Source organism: Corvus brachyrhynchos, unplaced genomic scaffold, assembly GCF_000691975.1.
Source record: "Corvus brachyrhynchos isolate BGI_N302 unplaced genomic scaffold, ASM69197v1 scaffold23, whole genome shotgun sequence".
Lineage (NCBI taxonomy): Eukaryota > Metazoa > Chordata > Aves > Passeriformes > Corvidae > Corvus > Corvus brachyrhynchos.
The window spans coordinates 7,104,909-7,127,165 of NW_008238983.1; the positions used below are offsets into that span (position 1 = coordinate 7,104,909).

Below are 22,257 nucleotides of genomic sequence, written 5' to 3' on the forward strand. Positions count from 1 at the left end.
GGGGACGGAGTAGCAAGAAGTAGCAAGATGATGGAGCACTTACATACAACCACAATCTATTGTGGCCTGAGAAAGAGTGGAAGAAGAAAAAAAACACAGGTTTGGGAATATTCTGGTTTGGGAATGAACTGAATTTGACTGCCAATCTTGGCATCCACCACTGGTTAACACAAAGTCCACTATCACTTTAGCAAAGGCTCTGAACCACCTTGTCACTAAGGTCTGGAGAAACCAAAGGAAGCCTTGAGTCAGTGAGAAGGCTAATGCAGAAGACTGCGTCTACTCCCCACATCTCACTGCCTGTTACCCCACAGCCAGTTTCACTTGTATATACAGCCTTTGGAGAGGGCTGATGGTACCCAGAGGCCAGGAGCATGTGCTTTTCTCACCCAGAGGGATGTGGGCACCCACGTCCAGCTGCCCCAGAGGCAGGAACAGCTCCCATGCACAGAGTCCCACCCAGCTTTGCAGCTTCCACAGGGACTGCCCACCCAAAGCCTGACAGGAACTCATCAGGATGGGAAACACGGACCCTGAAGCACAGCAAGACTGTGACCACTCCATAAGACAAAAGAAACAAATACAGGTACTTCTGACCACAAGCTTACATGTGCATGTGACATGATACAACAAAAAATGGGAGAAGAAGGGGGCATATTTGTGGCCTCTGCTCCTGGTTTCCAAACATGACAAGCAATCAGGTACACTGTTCAGTTATTTAAAAGAAGCTGAGCACATTTGTGACCATATCAGTATTTACATAGCCTTTATGTGGGAGTCTTAACTAAGACTATACAAAATCTTTCACAGTACTTCAAAGCAACTTTGTCTACAGAAACAGGAGATACAGACATATTGGGTCATTAATGAAAACAAAACCCTCTATGAATGGAGAAAAAAATTACAATTCTAGTATAAAAGCAAATATTTAATTCATGCTTAATGAAAGGTTAACAAAAAATATTTCTGTGTTTCCTACTATTTGAAAATAGAAGAAGGTGACTTTTTTCAAAGTACTGTCAAACAAATGTTTAATGTAAGGACTTCTCCAAGGGAGATGAATCATTCTAATTTTCTGTTTTGCACAGGTAGATTTAATTTTAGGTTGTATATTTTTCACACACTTGCTAAAGCTGTGAATACAAATCAGTAAAAATTCATAGGATTGTTCATAGCAGGCTGAATATAAGGTAATATTACATACAACTGAAAACTAGCTGCCTCTCAGTAGATTTTCTGCTATCACAGATACAAGCCCCAGGCAGAGCCCAACAACCAGATATCCACACATCTTGGGCAAAAATGAGATATTATGGTCAGCAGAGATCTTTCTGACTTCAGCTTTCAAAAAGAGTAATTTGCAGCAATTTCAAAAACAGTAATTTGCAAATACTGTTGAAATGTTATCACACAGCCCTGTAAAATGGTAATGTGATGTTAGTGAAACACTGCTTTGTTGTCTGAAATTTTACAGGAACAGCAATAAAAGGATTAACTTCCACAGAGTCACAGCTGAGCAATCTAATCTCTACCTTCATGACAGAGTTATCAGGTTTTTAGGTATTTAGGGCAGGCTATGGACATTAGTTTGTTATCTGACAAATGTATAGTCTTCCTGATTACTCCATAAATATTTCCCTGATTACTGTTTATGTACAGCTACAACCAAATACTTTGAAAGGGCTTTTGCAAGTCAGCAGGATTGGAGATTTATATTGAAGCCTTGTGCATATTCCAGTTTGTAATCCCTAATTAAGCCTTTATTTCCCAGCAAAGCATAAAGTACTGTGAGCCTAATTTCCTTTGTTGCATATTCTGTATTTTTCAAGATTTTGCTATTTCAAGGATAGTAGTAACTCACTACAATTTATATTTCCTTCCACAACAATCTTTTGACCTCAGATATAGTTGGATACAGAATGTCTATGCCAAAGGACCTTTAAAAAGTAGAGAAGCATGCATATGATAAATGTGCTCCCAAACGAAGAAAAGAAACATGCTCTGTCTTTGCTTGGAGGTACACTGTGAAATCTCTGTGTCTCAGTTTGCATCACAGCCAGCTGGCTCAAGATATGGGAGCAGAAGATGGGGAAGAGGTTGGAGACTATCATTATGGTCTATTAGCAAATATTTACATTTACAAAGGGACTGCCATCTTCCAGCAGAGTTTCAACTACTTTATAACAGAATAAATTCACTCTTTGTGACACTGAATCTCATATCTCCCTGGTAAAAAGCTGCCTAAATCATTGCAATAGCAGCTGTGCCAGGCTATGATGCAAAAGCAGAGCAATCATCAGGGTCATTGCCCAGGTAACAATGGTACCATGTCCCTTTCCCCCATATCTGATTTACAAACATTCCTCCTCTCCCCAGACTTCTGGTAACACATCTGGGCTCCTCTGTCACCTTTTCCAAGAACAGCCCCATATGCTCCACGGCTTCAAACAGATGCTGGTCTCGTTCCTGTCCCAGCCTGAAGCACACTTCTGAACCATTCAGTGCAGAGTCCCAGGGTGGGGCAGGCACAAAGCAGGCCTTAAAAAGTATTTTAAAATTACAACCAGCTATACCCGTGAGAAGACCAACATGTGGACCACTACACCTAAACATCGTTGTGACTGTGCTGGATATTGGTGCAAGGTTAATCCTGCCTGGTACTAAACGAAAGTAGGCGTCAGTGAAATGTCTCCCAAGTGAAGCAAAGTGCAAAAAAGTCATTGAGATGTGAATTCATACAGTGTTAAATCCACTCTGTGTTACTGCCTACATGTTAACACTTGAAAGGGCACAGACCTCTTTCCCACCCCCCACCAAAGGACTAAATTATGAAGAAAAAAAAAGGGGATGCACTCTCTGTCCCAGGGAGACTGGGGGTCCTGGATTCATTGCTCAGCCTCTTCCACTACCCTGCCTCTTCCTAACCCCATAATCATTGCATTCATGTTGTGAATGACAGACCCAGAACCAAAATTTGCCTACAACTATTAACCATTTTTTACGGGCTAAGCCCCAGTATATCTTCAGTTATTTGAACTTCCATTGACAGGTACAGGTTTTGAACTAGCTTCAGCAGCTGCCAAGTGAGCATAATGCTCTTTGTAGCAAGCATATCCCAAAGGAAGATCCTCAATAATTTTGCTGCTGAGCACCATTCCTATAAAATGTCACAGCATTTGATGGCTGTGCCTTCTTACTGTTGGAGAGAAAAGGGTCTAGAGATGGACAGTCCAGAAGCCAATTTTATATAAGAAGATGAAATATATCAGTAATTTTCAGGGAACTTCGGTGAACAAGCTTGCAGACCAATACTTCAGAAGAGCAAAGTAAAATATAACACTTGGGAGCTACAGTAGACTTTATCTGCTTCCCAGGCCTCTCAGTATTCTTTGTATTGCTCTTCTTATAGAAAAAGAAACAGATCCAGAGGTCGCTGTGACTGACTGTAGAAGAGCTACTCCTTGTAACAAGAGCAAGGATTTCTTCAGTTTCTAGAGGCAGTTATATGCTTTGCTCATCCTGAAGTTTCCATTCTCCTGCAGGAAGCAGGAACAGAACAAGAGAGCTTGCATAGTTATCTTTCTTACTGTATAGTAGAAATAACCTCCGGAGTGGATTATTTGGATTAAAAAATATCATATGTTCGGGTCACTCGGAGAATGTTAAGCATTTTGAAATTTGCATATTTGTGATAATCAGGACTCAAAGATTCAAGGTCCATAAGACCATAATGCAAGAGGAAGGAGAACTCACAGAACACTTCAAATTTTCGATCTGAAGACTCATAGACATGAGTGCCTGGAACATGGGCAGCATACATCTGTACAGTTTGCAAAAATAATTATTATTTGGATGTTCTATACTTCAAATTGTACTTCTATATTGAAAAAGTTCCTAGAATTAGCCTCTTACTATCTCTTTTGTCAGTAAAGATTTGTCTGCCTAATTAGTTTTCTTATGTGCTTGTAAACTTCTAAACATTTATTTTAGCATAGGCTTTCACATGCCATTACAGAGTCTGACTATTTCAAGAATGGACTTGCTATCACCCTCCCTCCCAGTACTGCGAGCAGGGCAACAGGAAAGGACAAACACACAGCTAGCACCCTTATGTTACCTCAGCCTGATTGCCAAAGCTAAACTCCCAAAGCTCCTGTTCGACTGCATGCAAAGCAGTCCATCTCCAGAAAAACCAGTTCAGGAAGACAATAGGTACCTTCTGGAATTCCACTGCCTCCAGCGCAGGGTAGGCACGTGTGGTGGGTCAGGCCAAAATAGCCCTTGCACAAGCCTGTTCCCAGGCATGAGTTATCTCACACTGCCTGCAGACAACTGCTGTAAAATGTACATCCCTTGCAAGGCAGGGTTTCAACACTCCAAATCAAATGAAATACCAATCTCAGAAACTGCCCCACCCCCTAGGTGCTGAAAAGAAATAGAAAGATCTTTAAGAAACCATTTCATCTCTATGCCTCATTGATTCACCCTACACCTTCACTAAAAATAAATTTTTAAAAAACGCAAAAATTTTTTATTAAGGGACACATATGGGAACTGAAAGAAACAAGGGGTATGCAAACACAGTTTTTGAAAGATTTTCTGAAATTTTTCTGAAAGAAAAACACCCAAAACTTACTACTTCTCAAAATATGCAGTAGAATTTCATGCTCTCCATTACACCTACACATACACACATGCACGCACTCAGAGACATTCCTATCCTCACCAGGCCAGGTCAATCAGTTTTCCAGCTTAATGTTAGAAAATGTCTGTTAGCATACCCTTAGATAGAATTAGACTTCCTAGCATTGCCTTTTAGCAGTAAAGCCATGTTTTTCTGTTCTTTCTCCATTATCTTCATATATCTTCCTTTTTGTCTGATTTTACCTGCAATTAACAGAACAGAAATGCTAGGTCTTGTTCAAGTTCAAGCCTCTTCAAACCTCAGTATCAGTGACCTTTTTTCTTTTCTTTTCTTTTCTTTTCTTTTCTTTTCTTTTCTTTTCTTTTCTTTTTTTTTCTTTTCTTTTCTTTTCTTTTCTTTTCTTTTCTTTTCTTTTCTTTTCTTTTCTTTTCTTTTCTTTTCTTTTCTTTTCTTTTCTTTTCTTTTCTTTTCTTTTCTTTTCTTTTCTTTTCTTTTCTTTTCTTTTCTTTTCTTTTCTTTTCTTTTCTTTTCTTTTCTTTTCTTTTCTTTTCTTTTCTTTTCTTTTCTTTTCTTTTCTTTTCTTTTCTTTTCTTTTCTTTTCTTTTCTTTTCTTTTCTTTTCTTTTCTTTTCTTTTCTTTTCTTTTCTTTTCTTTTCTTTTCTTTTCTTTTCTTTTCTTTTCTTTTCTTTTCTTTTCTTTTCTTTTCTTTTCTTTTCTTTTCTTTTCTTTTCTTTTCTTTTCTTTTCTTTTCTTTTCTTTTCTTTTCTTTTCTTTTCTTTTCTTTTCTTTTCTTTTCTTTTCTTTTCTTTTCTTTTCTTTTCTTTTCTTTTCTTTTCTTTTCTTTTCTTTTCTTTTCTTTTCTTTTCTTTTCTTTTCTTTTCTTTTCTTTTCTTTTCTTTTCTTTTCTTTTCTTTTCTTTTCTTCCTCCCTTCCCTTCCCTTCCCTTCCCTTCCCTTCCCTTCCCTTCCCTTCCCTTCCCTTCCCTTCCCTTCCCTTCCCCTCTTTCTCCTAAATCTTTTACCCTTAGCAGTTCCCTTCCCTTCCCTACCCCATCCTCTTGTTCTGCACTTCAGAGCAGTGATGGGAACCAGCTCTTCTACAGTCAGGCAGGCTGGCATGAGGGAGGCAGGAGGAAACACACCCTTGGTCACCTCTCCCTTCTGAGGAAATGCTGGGCTGTCACAAAGCTGTGCCAGGAGAGGCCCAGCACATTGTGGAAATCTGCACCTGCAGGGCAGTGAGCGTCACCTGCACACCTGCACAGACCCCAGAGCAGCAAGGTGCTCGGACATGAGCTGCACACAACAAAATATGACCTGGCTGTTCCTTAGCACTATACAATTTTGTGTGTTTAGTGCTGTGAGACACACAATAACAAACTGGGAACATCTCAGCTTGGCACCTGTACTGTTTTCTTCAGGGACCACTGAGAATCTTGAATCTCTCCCTCACCATGTGCACAGTCCTGTAGCTACTGCACCTCCTTTCCTTCTTCCAAAGCCTTGTGAATCTCAATATTTAGAAAAAGGGTATAGAGTAAAAGAACAGTGAATGCTTGAAACACAGAAATTGTCCTCACTTGATCTCCTAACCTTGATCTTTAAAAGGAGCCAATTCCAAATTTGGGACCTACCTGTTTTCTTTTAAAACCCAGACAGTAAAGGAATTCTAGGAAGTAATATTGCCAAGTTTAGGTGTTTAATTCTCAGCCAGATTTCAGTTCTACTTTTCTCTGGTGAGAAGTGGAATATATTTAATACAAATTTCTTTTTTTAAAAAAAGGAGAACTTCAATTTTTATATTATGCTTAAATTTCTCAGGGACATGTACACCACACAAAAATGGGAAGCATGATTTTTAATATAAGCCATTTGTTATTAATATATCTAAATTATTATTGTTGATATTAGACTTCAAATATGAGAGTTATATTAATTTAAGCACACAGCAGGCTGATATAAAATTATCTCTGTCTAAGACCTTATCCATGAAAAACTGCTTCATTTGAGAAGCATAACTTCTAGTAATACAGCAAGTTATCAGAAAAGTTAACAATCACCTGGCAATCTTTTTGAGAGCAAATTAAAAAGTTGTACCTGAGATATTGCTAAGATTTATGTGAAATACTTGAGCTCAGAGGTGTGTATTAATTAATCAATTAGGAACCAAATTTTCGAAGAACAGATGAAGGGCAGTGGTCAGCAGTTTAATAACAGGTAAAGGTTTTGCCAGAATTATCAATTCATAGAGCATCAACCTGAAACCGCAAGTTCTTCACACATATAATCCATTTTTGCACCCTGTATGTAAAAAAGGTAGCTAGCTAGGCAGAATTCCTGAATAAAAGTAAAATTTGTCCATTATTTGATCAAAGAGTGATGAAGATTTTATGGGTTACATTGAAAGCTGCTGTTGGAGACTCTGGACTTGCATCCTTCTGACTTGGAGGACTCTACAGATGAAGAACCTGGATGCATAACAGTGACTGAAGATCCACTACTCAGCCTGACTGTGGGCAGAGACCTGCACTACCTTTGCTGTAGGAGGGTCTGCAGAAACAGGTACATGACAGCACTGCCTTATGCAGTCTGTGCGTGTGTCACTTCATGTGAAATCCACTTGAATGAAGCACTGACCCGTGTGCTGCAGAGTCACTTTGTAGAAGCATGTTCCAGATGTAATACACCTCATTCCTACAACACACAAGTAGCCTCTCCGGCTACAGAGCCATCTTGCAGAAAACATAAGCTGAACACAGGCCATTATTGCCTTCCTGAGTCAATGAGCAGCACGGAAGAAATCCTCTGCCATGTGCGAATTCCCTACTCACCCCAAGCAGGGCTGTGCTTTGTAGGCAGAGATAACATCTTTTATTAGACCACCTAATAGGGATGGAGATAACAGCACCCCTATTCTCCTTAGACAATTGCCTACAGCTAACACATTTTTGTGTTAGCTTTCTTCATTATTTTCTTACTGCTGGTTTCAAATCAGAACTGTAGTGTTTTGCCACATGTGGGGTTTTTTCACCAATCTAACACAGTGCTACTTTGCCCAGCAGTGCAGATACATCTGCGAGCATGTTCAGTTTCATCCCTGGCAGGAAATTCAAAGCTGTTTTGCATTGTGTATAACAAAAACAAGTCACATTAAAAACTGAGCAAAACAGAAGCAGTATAAAATATATTATTTTTACAGTGCAGTGTATGTATTGCTCGGCTTTGCATTCAGTTCATCTGATGCTCTGATTGCTTAAATGAAAAATGCTGCCATCAATTTCTACTTATTTGCCTCATCTGCTCCATTCTGTTTACCAGTCTTCCTACAGACTCAAGATGCAGCTCACATTCAAAGCATTTCTCCTATATTCAGATTAACTGCATATGTTCTTTTTGTGGAATAATAAAAGCAGCTTGCCGACATGCTCGTGCAGGCACACACATGCAGCCAAAAGTCAGCCTGCCCCAGAGTGAGATCTTAATCACACCATTGTTAGGCACATGGCTGGAAGAGGAAACTGCTGTAAACACCTGCTTTGCAGAGACTAACCTTACAAGAGCACCTTTTGTAGAAAAAGCTTTCAGGCTTCAAATAACCTGAAAGACTAAGCCAAAACATATAAGCATATGCCTTCTCCTTCTTGTTTCTAAATTGCCACATCATTTTGGGGTTTGTGCATGTCTCCTCAACAACCAGTTTAATAACTATTTCATACTAGCCAGAGTTTTCTAACCTGTATCCTAGAATTAAGTTCCTATGTAGGAAATGATGCAAATTTCAGAGGTGGTTATTACCCACATCTTTGAGGCTGTTTAGGTCCCAGGACATGCACCACTGAGGGAGAGGCGAGATTCCACACATATTATTCCAATTATGGCCAGCCACTTTTTGCCTCCCTCAAATACTTAAGACACCACCACCATGTCTAATTACAAAAACACACAAGGTGATAAAAGCCTAAATAATGGGATTATTTCCTTTCAAATCGTATTTTGCTTGAATTCTGTCTCTCCAGTGCAATCCCTGCCATGGATCTTAACACCACAAATACGTTCATGGCTTGTAAACCCATGAGCGGTTCCTCCTTTGGGTGCCTCCAAAGGCTACATTAAAAATGTAACAGTCAGAAGCTAGCAAGCAATGAAAACATTCTCCTCCTCCACACTACAGTCCTGCGGAAGAGGAGAGGTGGGAAGACCTCATTCCTGGAGGGACTGCACACTGGAAAAGGGAATCAAGCTTAACACTTATAGCCTGTATTTCTCCAGCCTCCTCCTGAACAAAGAACAAACAGTACAGAGAACATGAAGATAGCTGAAACTCATGCTTTCTATACTAAAAAAAGAAATTATCATATGGTCCTCATTTACATGTTTTCTTCAATATTAAAAGTTCTCAGCTGCTGTTTGTATAAATAGTAAACTTACCTGTCATTTCTTATAATAGGCATGGAGAGCCACATTCACATTTGGAATGAGGCATTTGGGTATTTAACTAGGGAACTGTCACTGGAGACAGTTATTTATGGGGATATATATTCACTTTTTAATTGTCTAACATTCTACATTCAAAACCACCTCTATTACTTTAATGCCCATTTAAATGGTCAAACTAGTTTTAATCAAACTTGAAAGAGTCCTTAGAATATAAATTACGGTATGCTATAAGAAACAGATGCATTAGCTTTGAAATCTAGGAACTACCAGTTTTGCTTTGAAAATGGATTCTCCAAATCATTGCTAAATTCCTCCTCATTTTTGTTTTCCATCTCATGGTGTTGCTTGCTGAAAACAGCAATGGCTCTAAAAGAGCATTTACATTCTGGCTTACATTCTTACATTCTTACATTCTGGCTGTAAGCAATAATCCTATACCTAGGAACAGAACTTTTAACACACAGCTCAGACCTAGGATAGGTCATGGCAATCTTTAGACTATGTAATTTCCTTCTTCTGTTTGCATGACACCCTCACCAAAAGGAATGAAACCCCATCTACAATTATAAACCAAATCCAGTTCTCAGTTTCGTTTTTCATTTTTAAGTACAAGGCACATGGACTGCAACACACCACTTCTGACTGCAGCACGACTCCACAATTGCACCACTGAAAGGAGGAAAACAGGGAACCAAGACCAGTCACCATCGACTTAACGCAGCACTTGATGCTGCTGTGCATATCATGGTGCTCATGAGAGCACTGCAAGCTGTTCCTTCCAAAATACACAGTATTTAATTTACCCAGCAAAAAAAAAAAAAAACAAAAAAAAAAAAAGCGCAATTTAAATGAAGTATTTGTTGTTTTCTCCTTTCTTCCATAAAATAACTAAGTATTTTAAGATATAGTATCTAGTTGAAAAATTCTCTATCTACTTCTACATGTTTTAGTTCTATATTAAGCTGCAGGAATAGCTTTCCTCTGTTTTTCCTTAAAAGGAAATGACTGCATATCTACTTGATGCTCCTGGATGTACCACATTTTTGGGTTTAGACATTAGAAGAGGTTGGCTGATTTTGAAAGAACACTGGCAGCTCTTTTCTCCCAAAGAACATGCATCTACTTCAGTCACTGGTGATGTGCCCACCCTCCCGACAGCCTCAGCCCTGAACACAGCAACAACATTCCTCACAAGTTAAGGCATATGCAAGAGTCACAGGATAAAGCCAATTTCATCCTGCAGCTAATACACAATTGCTAATGACAGTTAAATTAGTAATTGAAACATTATTCCAAAAATACCTGTACGTCTAACATGGCATTAGAAAGCTGAGCATGCTTACGTCCTTAGGATAGTGTTACACATCATGCCTCTGGTGGAATTCAACCTCCTGCAAGCAACCTGCACAAAGCCTACTCACCACCTCAGCAGCAGTTAGAGGGTATTTTACACCAGCTCCCTGAAGAGCTGCTGCATTTCTCCTTGGAGTAACAACTTCTGACTTTCAGTCCTGTGTACAAATTTTCATTTTAAACAAAAAATGTTGTACTGAAGTCAAAGTATTCAAGTCATGACTTGTGTAACATCAAAACTACCTATAATTAAACCTGTGAGACTTTGGGCTGAATTACAAGTATTTCTCATGTTGCTAAGAAAAAATTCTTCCTCGTGATCACAGTATCAGTGTCAGCAGCTTATCAGCTCTCAGCTTCTCACGGCTCTGTTGTAATAATGTCTTCTAATAAAAACGTGCTCAAAAGAAATCAGGGAAATGGAAGACTGAATGCTCAACACCTTGGAAAACTTTCTATGTTTGTGTGCCTGAGCACTTATTTTTGCCATATACGTCTTCTACCAGACTGCAGCTTGGTCTATTATATTAAGTTTTTCACTTCGGTCTTTCTCACTTCCTGGTTCTCACACTAGCACAATATGTGCGTGTTTTTTTTTTTTTTTTTTAAAACCAGCATACATTAAGACAAAAGAAAATCTCATATTCCAGACTTTCTTTTTTGATCTTATTTAGAATGCATGTCTAATACTGCATTTTGACTTTTTTCCTTTCCGCCCTCCTTTTTTAAACAAAACATTACATTGAAACTGGTTTACCAGTTTCACCTTAGTCACTACTGGGGGAAAAAATAACATGGAATAGGTGTTCAAAAATCACTGAAAGAAAAGAGCATTAACCAGCTAATTTTTATTTGTATCCTATCTCTCTCCATTGTTTCCATCACTACTCATTTGCACCCCTCTAATGGCTGTTCAAAATACCAAGACACCTTAGGCAATCTTTTGTTAAGACTTGCAGTATTCTCCAAAGCTTGAGAAATGAGAGCTGTATTTCTTGATGCAGCTGGAGAACCATAGGTCAATGAAGCCTTTTACACTCCTTCGGTGCCACATGATGGTAATAAGGTAACATGTATTCTGAGGGCGCCAGAGGGTTGAAAGAACCACAGATTGCGTTTCGATTTCGGTAGTGCAAGACAACAGTAGGAACTGCAGAACAAAACCAACATCTGTTAGAGAGTTTCATCTCCTGATCCAACAGGATAATGGTCAGCTTTAAAAAATTTTTGTTTGAAAACATAAAGTGTTTCTAATCATCCCAAAGTAAGAGCCATGCCAGGCAGTAAGATGTACCATGCCACGTTTTAAGCCATTAGATGTCAACTTGGATTCAAAACTGCCAGGCCTAGGGTGATTGCCTAAATTTCTTTCTGAAATCTTCACTGACTGTACTTTCTCTTTTCTTTTTGCCTGTTTTCATTTGGGTTATATTGGGATGTCTGATCAGCTCTGCTAGAGGAAAGGTTATGTAAGACTGGAGGCTAACAAGTCCATTTGGCAAGATATGAAGTGAGCAGCTAGTGCAATCCATGAATTGCACTATGAGATTTATGTTCAAACCAGGAAAGGCAGACATCCAATTTAATAATTACTCAGCCAGAATCATTCCAAGCTAGCAGCTACCCAAAAAGGAGAAGAACAAACATTGCAGCAGCAATGAAAGCTAGAAATCAGGAAAGATGATCAGATGCATACCTCCTCAATAAAATAGCTTGGTTTACTTTTCCATTTAAGTATCAGTAGGAAATCCATCCATAAGAGCTATGAAATTTAAACTCACTAAATGAAAGCAAAAATAACTTTGCAGAGATGGCTGTGGAAATGGATGTAGTCCCTTTTCCACCCCTCACCTGAGCACTAACTTGCATTTTATGTCAATGAATTTAGTTAATACCTAATATGGCCACAATTCAATTTTAGCAGTTCAGAACCCTTACCAATTGTCTTTGATGATATAGCTCTTAGACAGACTTCCATCAAGGCTGAATGTATGCCAATTTGCAGTTTTGGTCACCTCATACCATATAACAGAAAAAAGCCTACTTTCCAATGCCCATGTGCTATTTATAGAGAACTCTTACAGTCATTCCTTCATTTTAAGAAGCTTTCAGCCCAGGGCTATGTGAAAAATTATTTATTCTAACCAAAGAAGGTAAGCAGACATCAATATAAAGTATAACTGAGCTATTTCAGGATTTATATGAGAGAAGTCTATCAAAGCAATGGAGACTTAAGAAATATGGAAAATTGGTTTTCATTTTTCAAGACAGAGCTATAAATAAAAAGAAAAATACCACTAGAAAGGTTCCGCTAGCTCTTTCAGCACTAATATATTTTAGTAATAGTCCATGTTTCAAACCAGCACTGGGGTTCCATTTCGCTGTCCCCCATACTAGCACATAAATGGAACCCATCTGTGCCCCAGGAAGCCCATGTTGTAGGAGTAAGAGGATATAAATGCATTTTAATTCTATTAACAGAACACAGCTGCTACAACTCCCAACAGTGACTGGCTTTTCCAGAGGCTTTTTTTGTCATCAGTTCTCCTGGCTGGTGAGGTAGCAATGGTCAGACTGGCCAACACTTCAATTTGGGTTTTTTTCCCTTTCTCCTCTAGCAGGTGAGCTGGTGGGACAGGGCCCCTGTGTTCCCCTGTGAGATGTCATCAAGAAATGCGAACTGAGTGTCTCTGCCCTGCTACCTCAGCTCTGGCTCGCAGAGTTTGGCAATACATTTGCTTGGGCGCTGGGGAGAGGGAGCTGCACTTCATAAACTTTAAGATGTTGGCTGTCAGGAGCCAGGAGGCATTTAGCTGTGCAGAAATCATGTTCACAGTTCTGCTCACTGCAGTTTTCTGGGTAATCCCCCCCATACGCACAAGCTGAGCACTAAATTCACACATCCCAAACAAGGAGGTTGGGTTGAAATATGATTCAAGTGCATAAAAGTCTCATACCCATATTTGGAAATATTACCTTCAAAGGTCTCATGCTATCTCAGAAAATGCTAAGTGAGCCAGTTTCAAGAAATACATCACAAGAAACACCTAACTATTTCAAGAATATTTGCAACCCCAAATATTAATTTAAGTCTCCTATGTACCACAACCTCTTACTTTCTGTATTTGTTTTATTTTTAATCACAGGTAACTGGTAAGCAATATCACAGGTAAGCTTATTCTATGATTTACACATAAACCAGAATAAAGTCTTTTTTTCTAGAAATGGCCAATTTCCCTGTCCACTCTCAGCTCAGCAATTCTTTACTATAAGTGGACAAATCTTCTATTTATTATTTATTAGCTTTTGCAACATAGTGATTAAAAAAAAAATTTCAAATTCTGTTCTGTGTGAAAATATGAGTCTAAAAAGTGGGATTCTTTTATGTTGTTTGCCAATGACTGCAAACTTTGCTCATGTCACACACTTCTCACAGAATCTGACACAAGCCACTTTATTCCAAAACAGGAGTCAGATACAGAAGGAATTATCCTCCTTACTCAGGACAACTTAGATAACTAATACAAAACTACAACCACACCATCACATTTTCCCTAAAATCACAACATGTTCATTTGGAGTAGGAGGGATGTGATTCTCAAAGCGCAACAGCCATCGTAGAGCAGTGAGACAATATTATTTAGTTTAAGCCTCTGGGACCTGTCATAGTACAAAAGTGTACCACGGTAAAAATGACAGATGAGATCTTTCCTTTCAAAGCAGACAAAAATCACTGCACTAAAACTGCAGCACATCACAAAATCATGAGACTACCTCTCTCTATTTTTAGGGATCCACAGCAGCCTAGGGTCGGAGAAGGCAAGAGCCCAAAACCTACTGAATCTTTTCCAGTTGCTGTTGTGTGGAAGGCCGTCTAATTTGCAGACCAACTTCCTCATTTGCAAAATGGGATAATATCACTTTTCATCTTCAGAAAAGTTCTGCCTGATGCCAACAGGTCCTATAAAGGCTTGGAGATATCACTCCTTGTTTTAAAAGCAAGCACATCCCGTATGACTCCTTCACCCCAGTTCTCTGTTAGAGAAGGCTGTATTTCTGCACATTGGCACAGTACTGAATTGCTCTCTCTGAAGTTTCCCACTGCACACCACACATGAGAACAGCACAACAAGCAAGTCACTCATGGTGATTTTTCAGTACTGTGTCAATACTGCAACAGGCAGTTGTAAAGCATCTCTGAACAATTTCAGGTATTGCTAAAAATCCCTCTGGAACCAAGCTCCTTCACATTTATGTCTCTAGGCTGAGAACATCTGTACATGGACATTTTGATTTATAGTTCCAAATATGCACATTTCACTCAGTTTTGGTTGACTTGCTGAGAAGGATTTTTTCTCAAGCTAAGAAAGCTCAGGTGTATCCAGCTGGATGAAGATGAAGCTACTGCTTGGCAGCCATCTTAGCATTTTATTGAAGAGAGATGTAAGAAAACAATGTCATTTTTTCTTAAACAGAAAACTTTGAATGCTTAAAAAACAAACAACTTTTTAACCTGCTTTTGTCAGATTTCTGGGTGTTGGACACATTCTGGTCACTGCTCTATTTACTCTATGTTTTTCAATTAGAGGCATGTCTCTGTTAAAATGACATCCCTTTTAGGAGTGATTATTCAAATTTGAACAGACACAAGAGGAAGTTCTAAACTGGTTCACTAACTTTCCAAGACCTTTTTAAAGATTACACAAGTTTGAAAATACTGAGTTATATTTGTCACATTCTGCAGAAGCTTCCTTTCCTACCTACAGAGCTAAGCTGTAGCGATTACATTATTACAGTCATAGAAAGTAATGAAAATTGGAAGTGTCTTCTTTAAAGTGTGATTAAGCATCAAGTAGACATAGCAACACAGCACTGCTGGAGATGATATTCAACAGAGCAGGATATGAAAGGATCATCTGAAAGAAATGGCAGGAATTAGGGATTTGAAGGGTGACCAATTTAGGTACATTCCCCTCAATCACGGCATTTTCGAACTGTCTACTCAAACTAGTTTCTATTCTGGAATTTCAGAAGTCTTGGTAAGTAAATCAAGATCAGCAGTACAAATTTGACCAGGTCAGTGTCAGGGGAATGAAGAACAACACCACAGCTCTCAGCTCTCAGTACCTGCACTGAGGGACAAACAGCTACAAAGGACTGCAGGCCAGGCTCAGAGTCACAGACCGAATTTGTGAACTGCTAACTTTGTACATTTTTGTTTCATTGGGTGTTTTTCATTATGAGTAGATTATGTAGAGGGACATGGTTTAGTGCTGAACTTTGCAGTGATGGGTTAAGGGTTGGACTCAATGATCTCAGAGGTGTGTTCCAGTCTAAATGTTTCTATGATTCCATATTTCTGCAGGTTATGTCAGAACATTTACATTACATAAACACAAGGCTTTTGAAAACATACTTTCCATGTAAAAAGTTCAAAAGTTACAGAGGAAGAAAGAAAAGGTTTAGGAGGCTTTTTTTCCTTTAAAACTAAAAGAAAACTACTTTCATTATCATATTTGTCAGAGACCAGACAGGAAAAAATTTATGTATGCCAAAAAACATTAGAGATTCTAGCCTGAGAAAGAAGAGAGATTAAAGTAAATAAATAATATGGGATCATAACCATATGACACTCAGCTTCAAATTTACTCAGTTTCTATGAACTCTTGTATTTGTAAGTTGCCAGCTCATAATTTATCATAAACTCAAAGCATTTGGATTTTTTTAAAAGCATCTGCTCTAGTACTGATTACAAAAACAATCTAGATTTCATTTCTAATCTTTGATTAGGCAAAAAAGTCTCAAAAGAGTCCTAAACTAGAAGGCAATTTTTGTCTCATGATTTCTTACGTCATTCATTTTAAATGTTTATGCCTGGGAATACTGCATGCTTGCAAGGAGACAAAGGTAAGTGAAACATTCATTTTAAAATGGATGTCAACTTATTTCAATCTTTCATACCTGTTAGGCTGGAATTCATATAAGTTCAAGAAACACAAGAGTCCTTCAAATTTATTTTTAAATTTGTGTGTGTTCTTAGCATGCTTTGTTCTGACAAGTTAACCCTACATATTCAGAAGCCAAGATATGCAGCACCATTTGAAATAAACCTAATAAAGGACTGTATAACAAGGCCACAGAAAAGACAGAAGAATTCTGGATGGAAAGTAGAGAACTGGGTCTCTGGCGACTAGTATGTCAGGAGTACAGAGATGGCAGTCTGTCAAAGCACAGGTAGAGAAAGGAAGTATCTCTGACATTTCTTCCATTTCAAACCTACACGTAAAATCCAAAATTGTCCTAAAATTTAAATTAACTTTATAAAGTCGTGAACAATTTTGTCATCTACAAGCTAGATACAGTGAATGAGTGTAAGACAATCACTGTAAGACAATCTGTATGCCATTAACTCTCCAGCTACTGAGTGTTCTGACATAAGTTCCTTTGCTCGTTTGCACATAACTGACGTTTTTATTTTTGATGCTCTTGAGTGCTTTTCCAGCTGGAGCACTATAAAAATCATTGGATTTTATTTATATTATTTACAGAATTCAATTAATCCACAAATGAAAACATGGGAATTTTAACTGGCTTCCTATTAGACCATTTCAACTGTTTTGCCTGGATATTTTTGACCATCTTTTTTTGTAACTCATTCCTATTTTTAGAAACTGGAAAATAACTATTTGCTATCAGACAAGATTAAAAGAGGAGTTCTAAAACTTGTTCAGAGTAATGTGGTAATTCCGATATAAATCAGCATACAATTTCTCTATTGCTGAAGAGATGGGGGTTTCCTCACTTCTTTTTAAGTTTCAGATTTTATTTTCATGAGTTACATTTTCAAAATCCAGTTGAGTGCTCTTGAGAGTTTTTCCTTATGATCTTTTAGATAGATAATAGTGCAAAGCAAGAATTCAGTCTTTACAAAATACCATCATCATTAAGAATAATTTTACAATTTGACTCAATGCCAAAATAATGCTTAGAAATGCCAAACAAAAGTAATCTGCAAGGACTGTAATTCAGTACTCAAATGGGTATTAAAAATTAAGTTTTATATCTAGGAAAGTGGAATTTAGCTGGGATCTTTGATCACATCTCCAGCATTTACCAGAACAATTCTCTTTCAGTAAAAAAAACAGTAAGAGACAGAAAGACTCCAGCACCGTTTGCTTGTTCTATGAACGAAGTTAGAAGCTGGAGCAAAGAATACTGAACCAGAGGCTCTGAAGCCAGTTGGCTTTGTTGAACCTCACATTCAACATTTTTTTTCAAAAATCAAGTGTTTTATATGCATCCCAACTGTATGACATCTACAGTTACTCAAATGCAATGCTCAGTTGCCAGAAATAGGCTCATACTAGCAAGCAGCAGCTGGAAAACATTAGTCTCAATGGTAAATCTGGGTGGATATCAGTATCTGCGAGCTAATAACCAGAGAAAAGAAATATTGCAGCTATACACGACCACCTGCCTATACAGATTGAAAGCAATTAACTCTCTTCTCAGCTGATCATCACCCTCCTCAGATCACTGTAAGGACTTTCAGACAGTGTTTAATGTTTGCAAGCTACAACACCATTTCTCCACTGCAAATTGCTGTGATTTTCAGCCTCCCCTTGACTAGCACCTCAGCACAATGCTGAGGAGCAGAATGCACCACACGGCCTATGAAGGTTTGTCACATGGGATTAAACATGTGGAACAAAAGACTTAATGCTCAGCTGCAAAAACATTCAACAATTAATTAAATATTTAACTGCAGAAGGATGAAATTAAAAGACTGAGTTTCCATTAGCCCTGTGTAACTCTACCTTGGACTTATGTCTAAGAAAATATAAAGCCCTGTTGTCCCTCATGTGACATGATCAAGCACTTTACAGCTCTGTTAATAAGTAGACAGGAGAAGAGAGCAACAGGAGAACAACTTTGTGCACATACCCATTCTTTGTGTTAAAAAAAGAGAGACATTAGAGCATGATTGCAATTAAATTTGCCAGGAAACAAAGTCTAGAGTTTGTGAAGAGGGAATAAGATCTGAGAAAAGAGTGTTCTTTCCCCTTCCCTTGGTACTGGAAAAGTACAGGGGAAAAAAAAAAAGAAAGAAAAAAAGAGTAAATGTTACCCCTCTTCATTCCCATTCAGATGTGGGGACTTCATTGAGCTCATCAGTCTGCACTTATTTTGAATCCATGGTTACCCATAGAAAATGGGAATGCATCACTGAAATGTTTATTTTCCCTTTAACACCTCACATGGAAATCTTGCAGCTCTCAAAGGGTCCATGCTCCACTGCTGGTCTTGCTATGGTTTGAGAGACCACCAGCACTCCAGAGCACGGTGCAGATTTACAGGCACCTACGGGATAAATAAACAATCACAACCTGAAACAATGGTATCTACGTGAAGACACTTCCATAGAATTATTGTATTAACACCTCCAAGCCATACTTTTGTTCTTGGAGCATGATATTGCTGGGAGGTTTCTGTAGCACTAAGGAGACAGATTTCTTTCAGATGTTAGCATAAATTTGATCCTATATATTCATGGAGGTTACTATTCCTGTCCACCGAAATCCTCCTAAAGTTTCAACTCTACTTTAAATGCAAAAAGAAAATTAAATATACACTACCCTACCACATTTCTGCCCCTGAGGAGACACAGGGCTTTGTAACTCATCTGTATTTGGTATCATGGGGTCACACTGCATAGGAGACCTAGATGTGTGAACAACCTATACTTGGCTAACGCATTCCACAGAAATGGGATATAACAATTGTTAAATAGTTCTTTCATTCCAGGCTATGTTTTAACTCTTTTCTATGGCAGTGTTTTAGATCTCAAAATTATTAAGGCATTAGGGCACTAATCTGGACATTACAAGCATAGTTGCAAAGAAAAGCTCCTATGTAGAATCTGCAAGTTAAAGGTACAGGGGAAAGTTAAACTCCAGATTTAAACTAAGACTACTAGCCAGAACATAAGGTACTGAAGCATGAGTTATTATTGTAATTCAGAAAAGTTACTCAATGCTATTGTCCATGCTGAGCATGGTCTAATAGGAAATGTTAGCCAGTAGCAAACAATGTCAGGAAAAGGTTACTAAACTGGTCCTTATGCTTTTCTGATCATTCAAATGTTGTGTAAGAATTTGACAAATGGCAGACATCCCTGCAGCCCCCAGGATTAACAGTCATTTTAGGATGCCACTGATTATTTTTGAGGTCACTCTGTGTAAATGTTAAAGAGTGAAATTGCTTTTACATCCAACAGAGTTTGCAAAAGAAGGAGAAAGGACAAAAGGATGACCCTTTCCCCTCAGAACATTTCTGAAGAAAGGATGTCTTTTATCTGCTTTTAAGTGGATATTGGAAAATGGCAGGTCACCTCCCTCTCACTGTCTTTTCTCTGATTTTTTACCATGTTCCTCACTGCAGAAATATCCATCAAATTATTCTAGCGTGCAAGATAGTGTGGGCCATCACACAGAGAAGGCAAGACGTCTTCTGTTCTAACCAAAAACCCAAATCAATTTGTATACAGGGTCACTATGGTTTGTATCAGTCTCTATTACAATGACAGAAGACCTCAGCTCCAAGCTGTCCTATGCATGTTCAGCACAGGATGTGCCCCATTTTCCTTTTCCTGGTGCCGTTTAGCATCATCTTCTTGCTTCCTCTGCACTGGCATGTAACAAAAGACCCCATGAAAGAAGCTGGAATTGCCAGAAATAAAACATACACTTTTACTCTGAGAGGGAGGGGAGGAGAAGAAAAAAAGAGAGAATAGAAAGCTGGACAAAAGGATATATAAGAAACCTATCCTTCTCATGTTCAAAAAGAGCAAGAATGCTAACACAAGATGAGCCTTCATCTGCTTTTCCATGGGGTCTTTGCAAACAAAAAGTACTCCCCACCCATAACTGGAAGGTAGATACACTAGCTGTTGTACACTGGTGTAAAATGATGTCCTGGACTAGGTAAGAAAGGTACAGCATTAGCAAAACACCAAAACAAAAAAGCAAACCAGCAAAAAATGAAAGCTCTCTCAAACCAGTAGTAGCAACTCCAGCAATGGATCTCAGCATCTGTTTGAACACAAGGCTGGCTTGCCCAAGTGCTTGGTGTCACTGGAGGAGTGGCACAGTTTGAATGCACAAGGCTAGGCCCAGCAAGGCATCAAGTGAAATCTAACAGCAAAGTGTACCGAGAAAAGTGCTCTATGTAACCCATTCTTGGTAAAGAGCTGTGCAGTGCACTTGGGTTGAGATGTAGGACTGACCCAGGAACATAAGCAAACTACCTTTTCCACAGAATTCAGCAGAAAAGGGGCATAAAACTGTTAAATGGATTCACAAAATCCTCACTTCCAATTTGATCCAGAGCGGATAGAAAATAGTAGGGTTACTTAGCAACATAATTCTTTGTATTTTTATTTTAAGAGAGCTGAAATTAGAGGCAATAATCTACATCTCTAAAAGTACTTTTAAATTTTTTTACATTGCTATAGTTGTATAAAATTCATTTATATGCTGGAAGTGATTTCTGTGCATGTCCTCTGTGACAAGCAGGTATAATAAACAACTGTCTTCTGTTCTTCACCATCACCTTATGCTGCATGTCACATTTTGGTCTGTACAGTACCTTTCATAAATTACCCTCCCCTGTTACTTACAATGCCCCTTCACTTTTATAAAACACCGCTGTCAAGAACTTCGGTAACAAAAAAATTCTGAAACTCTCTCACTCTCAAGCATCTTCCTGTCTATTACACCGCTTACAATGTCAGAGGGGTATTCTGTGGAAAAACAGTTCCACAGGACTTAAGAGTATAGCTGCCGCTATCTATTGACACAGGACACTTTCAAATGAGAATGTAGTAAGAGACAGAGTTCAAGAATTGTGCACCCAGTCCAGCTGGAGAACATACAAACATCTTACAACTGTCTCATTAAATGAGTTCAGGGAAAGGGCATTGCTAAAAATGAAGAACAAATGTCTTGATTTACAGATCTACAGAGCACTTGCTGCAGTGCATTAAACAGCAAAAGAAGTTGTTTTTAATTCAGCCTCTTTCTCTGGGAAGCACATAATGACACTGCTAAGGAAGAGCCCAGGAACAACAATGTACAGTGTAAGCCATTCATGCTACATGTACTTAAAGCCCATACCAGCAGAAGGTGATGATGGCAGAATGGTTATGTACAAAATATTGATGCAGTTGCTAAAATCAAGACCTTCAGTGCTTGCCCTCCCTTTCTGACTACTGCCTGTCAGGCAGCCAGGAGATGCTCTCAGTGACCACCAAGCTGCTCAATGCACTGTATGCCACCAAGTTTAAGGCACTCAAATTCATGCTTATAAGCAATAGGATAGAAGATCAGAGATTGCCTGTTCATATTTTCACAGTAGGGACATACAAATCAGAATATTGATTTTACCATTTACCAGCAATAACCAACTGGTCCATAGCAATCATACTGGTTGTTGAATAAAGGCCATTTGCTGTCTGCAGTGTGCACATACCTCTGTGAAAGAGCTCTGTGTCAGGGCAATTGCTTCTGAACTGCTACTCCACTCTTCCCAAAGATGCCTAAGCAACTTCCCACACATGTTTTATTTCTCTGTTACTGCAAAAGGCCATGCAGAGCAGGGCACATAGCCCAGATCCCACTTGGATGAATGTGAGGCACTGTCAAATGCATCTGCCATGGTGAAACCAGGTCAATATGTCCGCAGTTCATTTAAAAGTGAGCTGCTTGGATTTGAGATTTTGGGACAGAGGCAGCAGCTCACTTCTTCTAGGCACAGCATTAGTTA

The 22,257-nt window shown here is 38.7% G+C and overlaps 1 protein-coding gene across 1 annotated transcript in view; it reads right to left on the minus strand.

Moving 5' to 3' along the window:
* Positions 1 to 22,257, minus strand: part of BASP1 (brain abundant membrane attached signal protein 1) — a 51,740-nt gene that overhangs the window by 1,931 nt on the left and 27,552 nt on the right. The gene's annotated exons all lie outside the window — the stretch shown is intronic.